The 19,781-nt window shown below is 39.2% G+C and overlaps 1 pseudogene; it reads left to right on the top strand.

Moving 5' to 3' along the window:
* Positions 1-12,610: 12,610 nt before the first annotated feature.
* Positions 12,611-15,289, top strand: Npm1-ps9 (nucleophosmin 1, pseudogene 9; annotated as a pseudogene).
* Positions 15,290-19,781: the final 4,492 nt, after the last annotated feature.

The raw sequence follows: 19,781 nt of genomic DNA, 5'->3' as shown, positions 1-19,781 counted from the left end.
ACCTTCATAGCATATGGTCACATTCATACCCATTTATGAGCTTGCATATATTCATTAAGAGGTATGATCTGCTTTCGAAATAAAATGTAACTTTTGTCTTTCAGAGTCTAGATCACCCCACTTAATATTTTTCAGATTCATCTATCTTGAAAATTTCCCAATTTTATTTTTCATTACAATCAGACAAATTAGTATTCCTAAGGGGTGTTTATGTAAGAACTGGATCGTGATAGGAAACAAATTAAAATTAGAGCTCATGCTTCTACTGTCAACCCTTTATGGTCTCAGACCAGAAGGTTTACCATGATTCTGAGTACAGTCTTTTCTACATATTGACATCCAGGCCAGCTTGGGCTGTTTAATGAGCCCCTATTTCAAACAAGCCAACAATAAAACAAAACAAACAAATGAAAACAATGTAGCCTGGAATAGTAGAGACAGCTGCAATCTCAGCAGCACTCAAGAGGCACATAGGGGTCTATTAGAAGTTGAAAGCCATCCTTAGCTACATAGCAAGTTCTTGGCCAGCCTGGCCTACGTAAGAGTCTGCTTCAACAAAGCAAACTATAATTAGTTAATGAAATCCAAATGAGCACCTTTGCTTTTATTTAAAATCTTCAACACCAAATTGGCAGATGGCCATCTGCTTCCTTTTCTTTTTCACTTTTAAATAACAATGTAAATGTACTGGTAAAATTTTGCCAGAGAGGAAATGCAAATCACAACTGTCATCACTATTTATTATTACTATGTGCCTAGATGACAAGCTCTGTCTACAATTCTGTAAACATTGCAATGTTTAATGGTAATCATTCTTCCCCTATTAGAAACATTATTCCTATTCTCAGGTGAGAAAAATAGGGTATACAGAAATTTCTATCCTGCATGGTGGTGCACCCCTATCATCACAGAATTTGTGAAGCTGAGGCAGGACAATCATGAGTTCTGGGCCGTCTTAGGCTATATAGTAAGTTTGCCTGAAAGTGCAGTGATAGGGCTTGGGATATAGTTCAGTTGATAGAGTGCTTGCCTAGCATGCACAACAAAATGCTAGTTTTGATCACTGTCAATGCATAATCTGGGCACTTAGCATCCCAGAACATAGAGGCAGGGGAGACTCAAATGCCCTACCTGGCTACATAGAAATTCTAGGGTGTAGTGCGTATAGATATTTGTTTCCTAGCTTAACTAACAGTGTTGGATCCTAGAAACCCACATAGTGAAAGAGAATTGACTTCTACAAGGTCTCCTCCACCATTCTGTGTTCATATCTATGTATCTACATACACACACACACACACACACACACACACACACACACACACACAAACTAAATGCATGTAACATCAATGATAGACATTCTGAGGCTAGCCTGGCCTATATGAGATCTTATCTCAGAAACAAATGGGCAGGGCCTGTACGATGGCTTAGTGACTTTAAGCACTTGATACCAAGCTTGGTGACATGATTTTGATGTGTGGAACTCCAATGGCAGAAAGAACAGACTCCTGTAAATTTCCTTTGACCTGTAGATTCATGCTGTAGCATGCATGGACTGTACTATGCAAGCACTTCTAGCCCACAAAATGGTGTAGTACCTTAAATAAAGCACAAATTATAACAGTACTTAGGATTTTACCTCTCTTCTCAGTTCCACGCTTGGGTCTGAATGGACTGTTAGTATCAATCGTCCACCTGCATTAAATGCTGATTACCAAGGTGTTGGCATTAAAATATAGGGTATTTCAGAGGTAAAAAAGAACAAATAATTAATATAAGATTTATTTTTTAATTAATAAGAACAAGTAGACCAAAAAAAAAAAAAGCATTAAGCTCTCTGGAGGCAAAGGCTGGGGGATTGATAAAAGGTCATCCTGATTTGAATAGGAAGTTTCATGCCAACTAGGCTTATATAAGGATATCCCATCTCAAAGAAAAAAAATCACTCCAAATCAACAAAATAACATGAACTAATAGACTAAGTATCTCTTGCTCAAGATCAATTTGTATAGTGAAACAAATCCTGGGTTGTATAGAAGCTTTGACTCTGTCTTGTGTCTGACTACATAGCCCATGATTGCAGCCAGAGGACTTTACAGGAAGCATTGGTGGACTCCAATCTTATGAAATAAAGCATGAATAAGAAACTGCTTACGATCTCATCTTCTTACTTCCATGGAAAAGTAGCTTGCACATAGGCAGTAATGTTCTTAGCAAAGCATATTTATTTCATGCTCTAATCTGAATATTAGTAACTTCTCCACTGTCCATTCAAGTGCTGAAAGTTAGTTAACGAGATGATAGTATTGAAAACTCAGGTACTTGCGAGGTGATTTGTTCAAAAAGAGGAAGCCCCTGTGAATGGTATTGCGAATGGTGACTGTCTTGTCTCTGCCATGAGGACACTTACCTACATCATATATAATGGCTAGTCTTCACATGATTGTATAGTCTGTCTTCTGCTGCTTCATCTTCCTGAGATGTCCTACTTCCTAGAACTGTGACCAGCAAATTGCTATTGTTCAGAAATCATAGGTGTTACCCTAAGACAGTAGTTCTCAGCCTTCATTAACACAGTTCTTCATGTTGCGGTGACCCTCAAACATAAAAGTATTTTCATTGCTACTTCATAACTCTAATTCTACTACTGTTATGAATCACGATGCAAATATCTGATATGCACGATATTTGGTATGTGATCCCAAAGGGTGTGTGACCCACAGGTTGAGAACCACTGCCTAAGATGATTTATTAGAGCAACATAAACAGGTTAAAACACCACGCGCATAGCTAGTCTGCTGTCAGTTCTGTATAATAACATGTACTTCTTTTGTGGTCATTCTACTCCTGGAGTTTTCTCTTCATCAAATAAAACTCTCAGGTTTCAGAGCAAGTAAAACGATTAGTAAGTAGCAAAATAAAAATGTGTTCTACCTGGTCAGGAATACTGATATTCTTGCTTCTGTACTACTAAGACTAGAAGCAGTCAAGTATGGCAGCGCATATCTGTATTCCTAGAATTTGGGGGTTGAGGTAGGAGCATCACTGGGAGTTTAAAGTTATCAAGGGCTACAAAGCGAGCCAATACCACCACTGCCACCACGAAAACTAGAAAGAAACGAGTGGAGAGTTTTAATTTGCAGGTCATATTTTATACAAGAGTGAGATATGTAAGAATTTCAATGAAAAGTTTTTGTCATATCGGTTACTTGTTACAAAAACAAAATGATAGATTCTCATCTGTCCACTAGATGGAATTTAGACAAGCACAATTTTAGTAAAATTTCCAGAAAATAGAATGTTAACATCCAATTTTCCCTATGCTACATTACAGATCACATCAAATATTACGAAGAAGTGGCTTTAAGCAAATTAAATATATCCAAGAACCAACATCTTAGAGCACAGTACCCCAAACTGTTGTTTCCTTTCATTTTATTTAATACAGAGGCTCTTGCAACATCGGTTTTGGTTTGTGATGGAAACAATATTGTTTCAGTGAAAGAACCATTACCAACCATCTCCTGAGGACTGCAGGAATCCAATGACTTCCTTTATATTTTAGCTCTTATGACGCCTGTTTGGAAAGTTACTTTAAGTAATGCCATTTTGCTGCCTAGTGGCAGCATAAGCCCAGTACTGAGGAGGTAGAGACAGGAGGATTGTGTTAAATTCAAGGCCTCCTAAGGCTTCAATTTAAGATCCTGTCTCAACGTCTCTTCTTCTAAAATGTGGTATATTGGAGCATTTTAGATTTCTTTCTGGAATAGCTTTCTTTACTGGAATTTTGAGGATGGCCTTTTAAATATCCTAGGTAATTTTATATCCCTATGATATTGACATGGTGCACGCCAGGTACATACATGCCCTCACATGCAATATTTCCACACATAAATAAATGAATAAATAGTGAGAAAAATAAGAGAGAAACAGCAGGGATGGAGAGAGACACAGAGAGACAGGGTCAGAAATAGAGACTACCAGATCAAATAAAGAAAAGTAAAGTAGCTAGGCTGTAAAAAGGATGAAATCACTCTAAGAACATTTCGGCAACACTTGACAAGACATAGATGTAGGAAAGGACTTTCTGGCTAGGATTCCACTCACTTAGTTCCTAAGGGCAACAGCTGAAAAACAAGGACTCCTGAGACTTAAAAGCTTCTGTATAGCAAAGGAAACAATCAACTGAATGAAGAGGAAGCTCACAGAGTGGGCGAAAAACTTTGGTAGTTTCATGTTCAATAGACAACTGTGAAGAATATACAAAGAATTGAAAAGCAAAGGAGAGAGCTGGAGAGATGCCTCAACAGTTCAGCGCACTGGCTACTCTTCCAGAGAACTCAAGTTTGGGTCCCAGTACTTGGATCAAATAACTCACAAACATTTGTAACTCCAGACTCAGGACATGGGAGGCCTCTTTCCTCAGAGGGCACTTGCATTCAAGTGCATATACTCTCTGTTGACAACATAATGGCTATGTACAATCAAAAATAATAAAATTAAATCTTAAACTATCCCAAAGAATCAAGAAACCAAACGACCCAATTAAAAAAAGTTAGGGAGTGCTATAACATGAGATACCATGTTTGGTGGATATCGCTTTTTTGAAGGGAATCAGAGGAGGGGAAATGGTGGGAGGAAAAGGGTTGGGAGGGACTGGGAGGAGAGGAGAGAGAAGAAGAAATATAAAGAATGATGAAGGAAAAAAAGGACTATGGATATGAACAGAACTTTTGTTTTATTTTGTTTTGTTTTTGAGACAGAGTTTCTCTGTGTATCCCTGGCTGTCCTGGAACTCTGTGCTAGGATTAGAGGCATGTGCTACCACCTCCAAGATATGAACAGAGTTCTTAAAAGAATACATAAAAACTGCTGAGGGATATCTTGAAAAGCATCTAGCATCCTTTGTCATTAGGAGAATTCAAATTAAAAGTACTTTGGGATCTCATCAGTCATGATGACAAAGAACAAGGAAACATACCCAACAAATGTTGGATATTTGGAGAATAGGGAACCCTCATTCACTGATGATGGATTTGTAAACTGGTCTAGGCACTCTGGAAATCAGTTTGTCCAACTCTGAAAAAGCTAAAAGTAAACCAGTCACACGATTTAGCTAAATCACTCCTGAGCATATGCCCAAAGAAGTCGATAGCTTTCAACAGATGTACTTGTTTAGGCATACTTACGGCTGTTTCTATTCACAATAACCAGGAAATGAAAACAAGCCGATTGTCCTTCAACTGATGAATGGCTAAGGGAATTGTCATGCATGTACCCTATTCAGCTAAACAGAAAAATGAACTTGTGAAACTTGCATTTGAATGGAACTGAAAAATTTTGTACTGAGCAAGTTAACCCATGGTAACACAGATCAAGACATACAAATGCTGTGTGTTCTCTCTCACCTGTGGATCCTCCCTCTGAAGGAATCGCATAATTAGGAAAGCAGAGACCATGGGATGGGGGCAGAGCTCTACATGGGGTTTGGGTGGGTAGTAGCACACAGGTGGTATGAAGGACAAAAGAAGACTAACTGGGAGGGAATACTTTAGGGAGGAGGGAAGGAAGGTATCATGGGTAGAAAGAAGAAGAATGAGATAAAATTAAGATGTTTGGAAAAGCCCATAGTGAAATATAATATTTTACAAGCTTATATAAATATACATATTTACTCCAGACTACTGAGAAATTATATATACATATAACTATAAGTTAAATTGAATGTAATTAAGCCACATGAGATGATAATGTTCCACCTCAGGAACCCTACACTATTTAAAATATCCCCAGTGCCAGGCATGGAAAACCTCCCTCTGAGATAGTTGTTGGTCAGACCTCTCCAAGAGACTACATGCATGTGTCTATATACTATGTGTATGCCTTGTGGCTGCAAAGGTCAGAAAAGGGCTCCAGATCCCCTACAACTGGAGTTAAAGAGGGATGTATGCTACCATATGGATATTCGGAATTGAAACTGGATCTTCTGGAAGAGCAGTCTTAACCACTGAGCCATCTCTCCAGCCCCTATGTATGGTGTTCTTTAAATAAAAAAAATAAAATTCAAAAAGGCAGAAAATCAGGAGAAGTACGTCCAGTTAAGTTTCCATTGTAATAAAACACCATGAGCAAAAGCAACTTGGGAAGGAAAGGATTTATTTCAACTTACACATCCTAATCATAGTCTGTCACAGAGGGAACTCAAGGCAGGAACCTGGAGACAAGAACTGGAGGCCAGACCACCAAAGAATGCTGCTTACTGGCTTGTTCCCCATGGCTGGCTCAGCCTGCTTTCTTATATCGCTCAGGACAATCTGCCCAGTTGGCTAGGCCTTCCCACATCAATCATTAATCAAGAAAATGTCCTCACAGACTTGCCTACAATCCAATCTGATGGGAGCACTTTCTCAACTGAAGTTCCTTCTTTCCCAACGACCCTGGTTTCTGCCAAGTTGAAGGGGGAAAAAAAAACTAACCAACTGCCAAAGGAAATGCAAAATGTATGCTTTTAAGGACCTAACCCAAGATCAGTGGAAGCAAGGTAGATCCAAGAAAAGCTGAAGAAGCCCTCAGGGGGAAGAGGGAGAGTTGATGATTTGTTAGGGTTGAGGAAGCTTCCCCGCAGATATATCACACCCTGCAAAGAACTTTTTAGCACCATTTTTTGAGTCTGCTCTCTCCTGATGATTCTGCAATGGACTATGTGAGTTTCCTAAGGAGGCTGGAGTAAATTATTCACTTTGTTTAAAGGAATTCAGGGTCTGTAAAGAGATAGCTAGTCAGGTAATTGTTCCACACAATGGGAAGGCTTAACTCGCTTTCTTACTTTATTTCTCCTGTCTTGCTCACCTTATCTTTGAATACATAAAACCCTCTCTTGTTTGTTAAGTGTGAAGCCAGGCCTTTTCTCTCAGTCAATTCTGAGCAAGGTGTCAGTCATGGGTGGCACTTTCCTTTAATCCTAATCCAGTCCAGGGGAGCATAGCCAAGCAACACAAGGACACAATGTTTCCAAAACTAAACCAAACAAGCAGCCTGGGAGACAAGACAATGTTGTATCTCAGGGTGTCTCTAAACTCTATTCAACCACACTATTACATTTTTTGCTGGTTCAGGGGTCGGGGGAACAACAAAGGTGCCTTGTTTGCTAGGCAAGCATTTTACCAAGTAAAGTACATCACCTGCCCCTCTCTTTTTAAAACCTTGAGTGAAGCACATGCTGCTCTTTAAATTGACAGTAACGCTGGGTTACTGTAAACCTCAAAAATCCTTGAGGAGAGAAGCTAGGTAAGGGATTGCTGAGGATTGGCAGTACTTTGTTATTTACAAACACAGGAGCAACAGTATTCTGGATCACAGGGCCCCTAGCATTCCAGACACAGGGCCCCTAGCATTCTAGACACCCACTCCATCCTGAACTGTATCCCTGGTATTCAGGGTTTCTTTAAATTCTTAATAGGATGGATGTCCAGCCTTTCCTAGCTCCCAGCGACATGATCATGTATTAGAGTTTCCTAAGGTGTGTAAATCTAGAATAGCTCAATTGTTATCTAGAATTCTTGTTTTTAAATTTGGCTCACATGTTTAAAATAGTAATATTAACAGTTAAAAGCATACCAGAAATGACTTAGAATTCTAAAGGTTTTTTTCCATGGCTCATTTTTCACTTTGAATTACCTAAGTATTTTTCAGAAACAAATCAGTAACTTCCTTAATATGATATTAATGTATTTTTGGAGGCAGGGTTTCCCATTTGGAGGCTGGCTTCATGCTTGTTCTGTAGCCAAGGATGACATTGAATTTCTGATCTTTCTGCTGCTGCCTTTGGAGGCACGAATATTGCAGGTGTGTATTAACACAGACAGTTTTATGTGGTAGTGGATTTTGAACTCAGTGCTCTACCGGTTGACCTCCACTTTTACCTCTAAGCCTTATGCTTGTCAAGTATAGAGATCCTCTGTATGTTTGGAAGTTCTCAGCATCTCGAAAATTGGGCTCATTGAATATTTATTCAGAGTACTGTAATTTTTCCAAATGCCTTCAAGGATTTTATTCATAATTAGAAACGCAAGTTTTGTGTTTGAAGAGAAAATTGATACATAATTTATAACATTCAAGAAAGCACAAAGTCTTATATAAATTCAAAATATGCACACTTTTTATTAGTAGGGTTTCCAACTTAAAAATTATACTAAATGATATTGTCCTATTTGTAATTTCTGTTTTCAGTTATTTCTAAGTAACTCTTAAAGTAATCTCAGTGGTTGGATTCTCCATGGCAACTAAATGTTTGCTTAGCTGTCAACAAATCAAAAATCAACATTTTAAAATCTCCACACAAGCACATTTTCCTCCGTGATCTTTAAGACACATCATTTCACTTACAGTCCTGAGGCTGAACACACAATCCATGAAAAGGACTATGGGGCTGTCCTGCTTAACAACTGGATCTTTTCTGAGGAAAAAAAAAAAAGTTCGCTTTTTCTTTGTAACCTCAGCACCCTGCCAGATCAGTCAGTGAGATTCCATTATGTAAGTAACAACTTTTCACATTCTATGCAGATTCTGGCACCTTGTCTAAGACTTCGAGAACATGACTTACCCATAAAGAATACAGCTATGATACACGGTGGAGCCTGTTTCCTGAACTTGGCACTCATGTCCTGTTTGCTTCTGAAAGCTGTCCTCTTATCGTTGCTTGGGTTTCGGTATCTGATCCATGTTTTAAATTAATTTTAGTAAACAAAATTGGCTGAACTGAAAAATCAATTGGAATTCCTGGGTTATTTGTTTTTCTATCATCAATTATTAAGGGTCATAAGTTTGTTTAAACTTTAAAAGGTTGTTGGACTTCCTTCTGGATCTTCTTGGAAAGGCTCATACACAAAAGGAATTAGTTCTCCTTTTCTTAAACAAAACCCAATTGGTCAGACATGTAAAATATCATACATATATCCATAGATTTTTCTGATGCCACTTCTCATCCAACCCAGCCCCCATATTCGCTTATATATTATCCCAGCTTAACCATAGTCATTTCCCAAATATAATTGTGTACCTACCTCAATCTTTGTCAGGTGAGAAGGGTGTATTCATGAGAGTCAGAAGATTTTTGCAGTGCTAAGTCTAAAACCCAGGATCTACTACATGCTAGTTCCCCAGATTGAGAGTCAGAACTTAACACTTGTTTTGGTCACTTAGTACATTTACTATCTTTGTGACTTTGAGAAAGTCACCTTATGACTATAGAAATGAATAAGACTGAGTTGACTTGTCTACGAGAATTGTACTAGGCTGCAGAATTTCAAGCTACGGTATGATGGTTCATGAATGGTACAGGCTTGTAATTACAGCATTTAGGGGAGCTCAAAGACGGCTGGGTCTACACGCTGTTTTTTCAGACCAGCCATGGCTGCTTAGTGAGATTCTGTCTTAGAAAAGAAAACAAAATGTAGTATTTTGATTAAGCTTTTTAAAATAGCAAACAGTAACTCATCTGTTCTCACTAAACTAGGAAATCTTTTTATTCTTTTTGAGATAGAGTGTCATGCACACAGGGGTATTCTTGAATTTTTTATGTAGTCAAGAATGACCTTGAGCTCCTGATCCTCCTGCCTGAGTGCTGGGACTATAGGCGTGTGCCATCGCCTGGTTTATGGGTTTCTGGGGGTTTTAAGGGATTTGTGAGTACGAGGCAAGCACTCTCTCAACTGAGCTGTATCTCCAGCCCTAAACCATGAAATATTTAAGACCTTCCTTCGGTGTATTTGCAGCATGGGTAATAAAAGTCAGTTGTATTTAAGTAGACCAATAACTGTCTTTAGGGCTCATGTCCCTGTTCTTTAAGTAACCTTGCTATCTCCACTTCCAAGCCTCTTCACATTCTCTGTCTTATCCTGCACACTCTCAGTGTGTTTATGTGCATTTCTCTAAAACCCAGAGTCTGCAACATTTTAGTGAAGCACTCTATCCATCCTCCATGTCCTTTGCTTATACTTTTAGATGTGGGTAATTGAAGCTGGAGAGATGGCTCAGAGGTTAAGGGCACTTGTTGCTAGATTACCCAAGTCCACTTCCCAGCAGCCACACTGCCTTGTTCATAGCCCCCTGTAACCACAGCTACAAAATAACCCCAACCCTTCGCCTTCTAAGGCTTCTAAGGGTATGAAAAGACACATGGCATACACTTACACAGAGATCCCCCCAACACATACACAAATCAGAACATCTTTAAAAATATGGAGACTTGGGGTTGGGGATTTAGCTCAGTGGTAGAGCGCTTGCCTAGGAAGCGCAAGGCCCTGGGTTCGGTCCCCAGCTCCGAAAAAAGGAACCAAAAAAAAAATATGGAGACTTAAACTCATTTAGTCAAATCTGTCCCTTTGAGTATGGGAATGGTCAAAATAGGACTGGGAGAAAATCTCGGTTTCATCTTTCTCCCTCCTTTCTCCCCGCCTTTTTCTCCTCCCCTTCCCCCTCCTTCTTATGGAGCAGAGGGGAGCAATGTCTCATGGTATCCCAGGCTGGCACTGAAGCTTTTTGTAATAACCTGTTTAAGATTTGTTTGCTTAGGGGATACTTACCACGTTTATTTTAATATGAAGCAGTTTGGGTTCTAGTTGAGCATTCAGCGAGTGTTATGGTTTGCATATTCTTGGCTCAGGGAGTGGCACAATTAGAAGGTGTGGCCCTGTTGAAGTAGGCGTGGCCTTGTTGGAGTAGGTGTGTTGATGGGTGTGGGCTTTAAGACCCTCATTTCAGCTGCCTGGAAGTCAGTATTCTGGTAAGAGCCTTCAGGTGAAGATATAGAACTCTCAGCTCCTCCTGCACTATGCCTGCCTTGATGCTGCCGTACTCACACCTTGATGATAATGGACTGAACCTCTGAACCTGTAAGCCAGCCCCAATTAAATGTTGTCCTTTATAAGAGTTTCCTTGATCATGGTGTCTGTGCACAGCAGTAAAAACCCAAGACAGCAAGCAAAAGGATTATTAGAATTTTTCTTTTTTTAATTTGGTTATCTATGAACCATTATCTATGTAAAACCTTACATCCATATGACTAGAACTTTCTGGTATTTTCTATTGCAAAGATGGTCTTTGATGGAGTGGTGCAAGAAACTTAATATAGACCATCTTCCTTTTCAGTGTTTTATATTTTTGGTTGTGAGCCTAATTTTAAGGCTGATCCATCTTTCCTGCCCATTTTCAGTTTTTTGATCATCAAAATTAGCTCTTCACCCACCAGAGCTGGAGGCACTGGTCTGTAATCCTGTTTTTGGGAGGTGGAAGCAAGGTTTCCAGTTACAGGCGAGACTAGGCTACATAGAGAGACCCTTTTCTGAAACCAAATTAAGGAAGCAAGCAAGAAAAGTGATTAAAAAATATATTTTAAAAACTAATCCTTTTGTAACCATCAGACTACAAGGAGGAAAGCCGGAATTTCTGATGTGATTATAGCCTAAAATGTCTGTTAGTCAAATTTAACAGAAAAAAAAACTTTCCTGCAGAAATATTAAGTACTCATTTAGCATTTCTGAGGGCTAGAATTTCATCTTCAGCCTCCACCCCTCTAAAAATATGAGAGGTCATAAATACTAACAGTGTTGCTTGTGTGGATCAGTCTTTGGAACAGTCTTTACAGGGAGAGATGTTTTGATCTTGAGTCCTAAACTAAACTGCAAGTAGACTAAGTATCATTGGTAAATTTCTTTATTTCCCTTTCCCTTATAATTGTTTTCTTTCACGTCAGACATTTCTTCCTAGAGACTGTTGACTTTCCTCCTTTTTCTTCTTTTTAAGTTAGGGAGACAGAGAAGCATTTGTCTTGCAAGTGTAAAGTCACTGGCATTCCAAAAGTCTCTCCTACAGAGACAAATTCTGAGTGCTCTTTGTCACTTGCAAACTATAAATTAAATAAGTTAACTACTTTTCACTTTGCATGATACATTTTGAGAAGGACTTTTGAACTATTTTATTGCCCTTTCTGATTATGAAAGCAACGTATGGTCCTTGTGTAGAGTTGGTAGCATGATAGCACCAAAAAGGAAGATAAAAATCTCAACACATAGAGGTGACAACGGTTAGTACTGTGACACCTTATTTATACCTTTTATAATGTTATACAATTGTTTTTAAATATAATTGGGGTCATATAATAGATAGATAGATAGATAGACAGACAGACAGACAGACAGACAGATCAGACAGACAGATATTTTAGAGTATAGTGTGGTGGTGCACATCTCTAGTTCTAGTACTTGGGAGATGGAGGCAGGAGAATCAGGAGTTCAAGGCCAGCTTCAGCTATGTAAACAGTTGACATGACCCTGGGATACATGAGACCCTGTGTCAAAATTTCCTTACATTTGAAACACTGTGTCATGTATTACATGCTAGACTCAAACTCACTATGGAGCCAAGGATATCCTCCAACTCCTTATCCTCCTCATTACTCCTCCCAAGTAAATATATTATTAGAAATATTAGCTATACTGCTAGCACACCTTCTTGTGAAACCCAGGGCTTCCCTCATGCTTTGTAAGGCCCCTACCAACTAAATTACATGCCTGCTCTTAAACATTTTTAAGTGCTACTATATGCTTTAAAATATAAATTCAAGCCTTGGCGTGATTCTGTCGTGCGTGTCTGTTCTGCGGAACAGTAGGCAGTTGTTTTCCGTCCGGCTTCTCGCACACTGAAGTGCGCGCCTCCACCTCATGGAAGACTCGATGGACATGGACATGAGCCCTCTTAGGCCTCAGAACTACCTTTTCGGTTGTGAACTAAAGGCTGACAAAGATTGTCACTTTAAAGTTGATAATGATGAAAATGAGCACCAGTTATCATTAAGAACGGTCAGTTTAGGAGCAAGGGCAAAAGATGAGTTGCACATCATAGAGGCAGAAGCAATGAACTATGAAGGCAGCCCAATTAAAGTAACACTGGCAACTTTGAAAATGTCTGTACAACCAACAGTTTCCCTTGGGGGCTTCGAAATTACACCACCTGTGGTCTTGAGGTTGAAGTGTGGTTCTGGGCCTGTGCACATAAGTGGACAGCACCTAGTAGCTGTAGAGGAAGATGCAGAGTCAGAAGATGAAGATGAGGAAGATGTAAAACTGTTAGGCATATCTGGAAAGAGATCTGCTCCCGGAGGTCGTAACAAAGTCCCACAGAAAAGAGTAAAACTTGATGAAGATGTGCTCATGGATTGGCAGGATTAACATAGTAAAAATGGCCATTTTACCAAAAGCGATCTACAGATTCAATGCAATCCCCCTCAAAATACCAATCCAATTCTTCAAAGAGTTAGACAGAACAATTTGCAAATTCATCTGGAATAACAAAAAACCTAGGATAGCTAAAACTATCCTCAACAATAAAAGGACTTCAGGGGGAATCACTATCCCTGAACTCAAGCAGTATTACAGAGCAATAGTGATAAAAACTGCATGGTATTGGTACAGAGACAGACAGATAGACCAGTGGAATAGAATTGAAGACCCAGAAATGAACCCACACACCTATGCTCACTTGATTTTTGACAAAGGAGCCAAAACCATCCAATGGAAAAAAGATAGCATTTTCAGCAAATGGTGCTGGTTCAACTGGAGGTCAACATGTAGAAGAATGCAGATCGATCCATGCTTATCACCCTGTACAAAGCTTAAGTCCAAGTGGATCAAGGATCTCCACATCAAACCAGATACACTCAGACTAATAGAAGAAACACTAGGGAAGCATCTGGAACACATGGGCACTGGAAAAAATTTCCTGAACAAAACACCAATGGCTTATGCCATTGATCAAGAATCGACAAATGGGATCTCATAAAACTGCAAAGCTTCTGTAAGGCAAAGGACACTGTGGCTAGGACAAAACGGCAACCAACAGATTGGGAAAAGATCTTTACCAATCCTACAACAGATAGAGGCCTTATATCCAAAATATACAAAGTACTCAAGAAGTTATACCACAGGGAGTCAAATAACCCTATTAAAAATGGGGTTCAGAGCTAAACAAAGAATTCACAGCTGAGGAATGCCGAATGGCTGAGAAACACCTAAAGAAATGTTCAACATCTGAGAACAGGACCCCCGTTGAAGGAATTAGAGAAAGAACTGGAAGAGCTTGAAGGGGCTCGAGACCCCATATGAACAACAATGCCAAGCAACCAGAGCTTCCAGGGACTAAGCCACTACCTAAAGACTATACATGGACTGACCCTGGACTCTGACCTCATAGGTAGCATTGAATATCCTAGTAAGATCATCAGTGTAAGGGGAAGCCCTGGGTCCTGCTAAGACTGAACGTGATTGTTGGGGGGAGGGTGGCAATTGGGGGAGGGAAGGGGAGGGGGAGGGATTAGGGGGATGTTTGCCCCGAAACCGGGAAAGGGAATAACACTCGAAATGTAAATAAGAAATACTCAAGTTAATAAAAAAAAAACAAACTTAGGGGTTGGGGATTTAGCTCAGTGGCAGAGCGCTTGCCTAGGAAGCGCAAGGCCCTGGGTTCGGTCCCCAGCTCCGAAAAAAAAAAGAACCAAAAAAAAAAAAACTTGATGAAGATGATGATGAGGATGATGAAGATGCTGAGGATGATGAAGATGAAGATTATGATGATTTTGATGAAGAGGAAACTGAAGAAAAGGTTCCAGTGAAGAAATCTGTACGAGATACCCCAGCCAAAAATGCACAAAAGTCAAACCAAAATGGGAAAGATTTAAAACCATCAACACCAAGGTCAAAGTGTCAAGAGTCCTTCAAAAAACAGGAAAAAACTCCCAAAACACCCAAAGGACCTAGCTCTGTAGAAGACATTAAGGCAAAAATGCAAGCAAGTATAGAAAAAGGTGGTTCTCTTCCCAAAGTGGAAGCCAAGTTCATTAATTATGTGAAGAATTGTTTCCGGATGACTGACCAGGAGGCTATTGAAGATCTCTGGCAGTGGAGGAAGTCTCTTTAAGAAAATGGTTTAAACAGTTTGAAATAATTCTGTCTTACTTCATTTCTGTAATAGTTGCTATCTGGCTGTCCTTTTTATAATGCAACGTGAGAACTTTCCCTACTGTGTTTGATAAATGTTGTCCAGGTTCAATTGCCAAGAATGTGTTGTCTAAAATGCCTGTTTAGTTTTCAAGGATGGAACTCCACCCTTAACTTGGTTTTAAGTATGTATGGAATGTTATGATAGGACATAGTAGTAGTGGTGGTCAGATGTGGAAATGGTAGGGAGACAAATATACATGTGAAATAAACTCAGTATTTTAATAAAGTAAAAAAAATATAAATTCAAATTTCTATACGTCATTTTCATGTGTGGATATACCATGGAGCAAATATTTCCTAAACATTGTTTGATTCCATATCACCCCTTAATATTTCTGTACTAAGTCCATTGTCTGAATTGTTCATTATTTTTATTACATTATAATCCTAGAGAGAAACTTACTAGGTCCAAATGTGTGATTAAAATTATAAGAATTTAATATTTCTTAAATCTATAAATAATTAAATCTATCTATCTATCTATCTATCTATCTATTTATCTATCTAATTATCTATGTTTCTTCTGGGAGATGTGGTATCATTTTGTACCTCTGGATTGCCTGGAACTCATTGTATAGCTCAGGATAGTCTCAAACTTAGGTTGATCTTCCTGCCATGGCTTCCTCAGTTCAGAGATTACAGGTGTCTGTCAATGTGCCTAGGCTTAGAAAATTTTAAACAATTAAAATTTTGTTTGTATCAATTTGGTCATTTACTAGCAATCCATCTACTTGTCTCTCAAACAATTATTTACATTTTATGACAAAATGGTACATATCGCTGGGGTTTAAAAATATTTAACCTTTGTTTTGTTCCTTTGTTCCTTTGTTCCTTCATTCCTTCCTTTCTTCCTTTTGGAATAATTTTTCTCTGGTAGCAGCCCTGGCTTCTCTGAACTCACTCAGTAGATCAGGCTCTCCTCAAACTCACAAAAATCCACTTGCCTCTGCCTCCTGAGTACTGGGCTAAAAGGTGTGCACCACCCCCACCAGCTATTGTACCATCATTGCCTAGCTTTGACAGTTTGTCTTTTTTTCATATTTTTTTTATCCACATTACATCCCAATCTCAGACCCTCCCCTCCTCTTTTTCTCCCTGTCCTGGTCTTACAAATCCCATTACTCTCTCTGGAAGAGGAAGATCCCCTTGGGTACCTCCCTACCCTGGAACATCTAGTCCCAGCAGGACTAGGAACATCCTCTCCTGCTGAGGTCCAACCAGGCAGTCTAGGTAGGGAAAGGGGGATCCAATGGGAGGCAACAGAGTCACAGACAGTCCCCTGCTTCAGTGTTTGGCACTCACCTGAAGACCAAGCTGCACAACTGCTACAAATTTATAGGGAGCCTAGGTCCAGCCTCCGCATGCTCTTTGGTTCATGGTTCAGTTTCTGTGAGCCTGATGGACCAAGGTTATTTGATCCTGTAGAGTCCTCCTATGGTGTTCTTGACCCCTGCAACTTTCTCAGTTCTATTCTGGACTCTTCCATAAGACTCTTGAGCTCTGCCTGATGTTTGGCTATGGGTCTCTGCATCTTTTTCCACTGTCTGCTGGATGAAGCCTCTCAGAGGACAGTTAGGCCAAGTTCCTGCCTAGCATAGGAGAGTATCATTAATATTGTCAAGGGTTCTGGCTTTTTCGACTGTTGTTCTTCTTACCTCATTCCTTATTTAATATTATTATTATTGCTGTTGTTATTGTTGTTTTTCTTCAGCCTTTCACTTTGAAGCTGTGTCTGACTCACAAGTTGCCCACAAGTCATTATGTATGCCAGGGAGCCCTCCTGCCTCAACCTCCACTAACTACTAGAATTAAAGAGTCACCTCCCCCACAAAACTTCTTGTTTAATTTACTTTTAAAAAATGAATCAAGTAATTAATTTTTATATGAGTGTTTTGCCTTCATGTTTTTATGTACATTATGTGTATTCTTCATGTCCATGGGGGTCAGAAGTGAGTTTAGGGTTCCTTGGAACTGGACTAAAAGCTGGTTATAAGCTCTCAGGCTGCTTCTGTGGAAGGGCTGGAAGTTCCCTTAACCAGTGAACCTTGTCTCCAGCCCACCAAACTGTCTTCCTTTAAATGTATGCATTAAAGTTGAAAAAAAAAACCATTTAAACATTTAAAAATTTGACTTAACTCAAGCACGTTTGCCTTGGCTCTTTCCTTCGCTCTGTTCCTTTCTGACTTCTAAATGTATTTTAGTCCTTTAAACTGTCTTTCAGCTTGCTTGCTTGCTGCAATTATTTTCCCAGATTATGTGGCCAGTCTCTTAGACGTCCTTGCTTAGTATTGGTTTTTGAAATTTATTTTTTCTATTTTGTGTAATCCAAGGCTATTGAATTTGTTCCACGTGTAATTTATATACTTAACAATTCTGTTCCAATGCAGGGCAGACTTTTTTTTTGCTTGCTTTAGTACCCTTATAATTGTGAGTGCAATTCACAATTCACCATTTACCTTTTAATTGTGAATGCAATTCACAACTGCAGGTATAGCTACAACTGCACTTTGTTCATTTTGAACATTCTTCAAACACACTTGGCAGTGTAGGGTATTAAAGTAGGAGCAGGTATAAACAGGGCAGTGTGGAGAGAGAGAGAGCGATTCTGAAGTCTTTTTGCAGAGGTGGGGCAGGACAGTTGAAAGGTTGCCATTTTATTGCAACGAATAGTATTCATTTCTCAGTGTGTACTGTCACTCAAGGCAACACAGCGGGACCACTGAAGAATCCCACAGCCTTTTGTTTTCAAGGGTGACCTGATTTTAGCTTTACTTTGAATAGTTAAACCAGACACCATTTCTAAAGAGTCCTGGTTTTGCTTATCACTTTTGATTACTTATTCAAAATGGGATTCCTGAGAGTTTCCTTTTGCAAGCATACTAAGTCATATCTACTGGGATAAAGATCCCAAATCCATGCCGTGTTATGGAACCTAGATAATTCTGGTTTACTTTAAACTCTGGGAATCTGTATTCCAGGGGGCAAAATCATCGGATTGGAATGACAGAGGGAAAAGACAAAAGACATGCATGTTAGGGCTTGAATCCTGTATGTCAGAGAACAGCACAAGGCACAGTTAGGATGCAAATGTGTAGTTTAAAGACCATCCATCTATCTATAAAGGGAGTGATTTTAGCTTAATATATTACATCCTAAACCAAGTGACAAATTTTCAGCTGACAAAGCATATGTATTAGGGGTCCAATATGTGGCACAGTTGCAGGGATCTTGCCTAGTATATGCCTGGTCCTGGGTTCCATTGGCAGTACCGAGTGAGAGAGATAAAAATAGTTAAGCACATATACCAGAAGATTCTTTTCTAAAAATTTTAAACATTTTTTTTTGCTTAGTGTGTGTATGTGTGGAGGTCAGAGGTCACCTTTCAGGACCAATTCCACCACATGGGTTCCAGGGATCCAACTTATGACACAAATAGGCTTTGTGGAAATGTCATCCAGCTCTTTTCCTGGAATTATAAGATTAAAGGATATACAGTCTTAGAAGCAGTGGAAGGTATATAAAATATTCTGCTGTCACAAACTCAGGAAACAGGAAATATGTCTTCTTAAGGTTTTTAGATATTTAATTAGTATTATGTGTTCATTTCTCTGTGTATGTGCGGCTACATATATGTGCCTGTTAAGGCTGAAAGGTGTCATGTTCCCCGAGACTGTAATAACAAGTGGTTTTAGGCAGCCCAATGTGGTTGCTCAGAACTGAACTTGGGTCCTCTGGACAAGCAGCAAACTCTCTTAACTATGAAGCCTTCTCTTTGCATTGCCAGCTGAACATTTTGATTTCCTCTTCTACAGGATTTCAGTCTTATTCATTGTATAATTAATATATCCCAGTATCAACAAGTATCAGGGGATAGTGAAGAGATTCTTCAGCACACAGGCACAGACACAGACACAGACACAGACACAGACACAGACACAGACACACACACACACACACACACACACACACACATTTAAATCAGACATCATTTTTCAAAGAGTACTTTTCTTGGTTGTCACTTGAATTACCTTTCCAAATTGGGATACCTGGGTCTCCCAGTGTCAACAAGTGTGTGTGTGTGTGTGTGTGTGTGTGTGTGTGTGTGTGTGTGTGTGTCCATATGTATATTTATGTGTATATATACATACACACACAAATATAGATATAGATATCTGAGTCAGTTTGATGCCAACTGTTTTCATTAAATCTTGAACATGATGTAATGAAGTATCCGTTTTAAAGCCTGAAGAATAATAGGCTTTGATTTGTTTGTTGCTAGAGATCTAAGGAAGGCTTGTGTAGGCTGGGCACATGCCTTAGTGCTGAACCTGGAGAATAAACGTATTTAATTTAATTGTTATTTGAGGAGTACATAAAAGAAAAAAAGAAAAAACCCAGTCCTTTGACTTCTAGCACCTATTAAGTGTACCCTGTTTTGTAGTAACCAATTGTGATATTTCAATAATTTTTATCAGAGTGTCTATTATCCTGACTGAACGTGTTGCTTTATCCTCAATTATCTGGTGTCCTTCATCCTCTGGGATCCTAACCTCTCTTTTCTCCTTGATCCATTTTATTTCTTTTTCACTTTCATGTTCGTTTGCTTCCTCTCATTTTTGTTTAAAAGGAAGGAATCCTTTGATCTGAAATGTAGGACCACGTCCTTCTAAAGCAAAAATTCCATTATTGTCTCCAATATTGAATGTAGCCTCAGTCCTTTTCTCAGAG

The sequence above is a fragment of the Rattus norvegicus genome, chromosome X (genome assembly GCF_036323735.1).
Source record: "Rattus norvegicus strain BN/NHsdMcwi chromosome X, GRCr8, whole genome shotgun sequence".
NCBI classification, from domain to species: Eukaryota; Metazoa; Chordata; class Mammalia; order Rodentia; family Muridae; genus Rattus; species Rattus norvegicus.
The sequence above is the reverse complement of the archived record's forward strand: the minus strand, read 5'-3'. Positions and strand labels throughout refer to the sequence as shown.